This window comes from Calidris pugnax, unplaced genomic scaffold, assembly GCF_001431845.1.
Source record: "Calidris pugnax isolate Ruff unplaced genomic scaffold, ASM143184v1 scaffold126, whole genome shotgun sequence".
NCBI lineage: Eukaryota > Metazoa > Chordata > Aves > Charadriiformes > Scolopacidae > Calidris > Calidris pugnax.
In genome coordinates, this window is record NW_015090838.1 from 128,827 (window position 1) to 129,276 (window position 450).

The window sequence follows — 450 nt, forward strand, 5'->3', positions numbered from 1 at the left end:
GGGAGCACATTTATGTCCCCATCCTCTAAGGGGGGCACAGAGCAGCAGCCTCAGCCCTGCTGGGCAGCAAAGATGTGACCATCCGTGACCAACAGGGCTAACACCAGCCACGGGGCAAGTGCCCTCCGGGTTTGGGACCAGGGGGAGGTGAATCAGACCCTGCTCCCGGGGGTGGGGGGGCCGTGTCCCACGGGCACAGTGGCCCCCACAGCTCCTGGGGCTCGTAGAAAGGAGAGAGCCTTACTTGCTTCTGCTTTCACTTTGTCCATCTCGGCCAGCAACGCCACCTCACGATCCATCAGGCTGGGGAGTGGGGGGGAAAAAAAAAAATAAAAAAGAAACAAACAAATAAAAAAAACAACCAGGAAAAGGGAAGAGATTTAGTAAGAAACAAAGAGGAGGATGAAATCTCCAGGCAAAGAGAGGGAGACGCCGGCAGATGGCGGCAGG

At 56.2% G+C, this 450-nt stretch overlaps 1 protein-coding gene across 1 annotated transcript in view; it reads right to left on the reverse strand.

The window, feature by feature from the left end:
• The window catches only part of SPATS2 (spermatogenesis associated, serine rich 2), a 24,177-nt gene that overhangs the window by 1,219 nt on the left and 22,508 nt on the right, over positions 1-450 (reverse strand). The window lies entirely within an intron of this gene.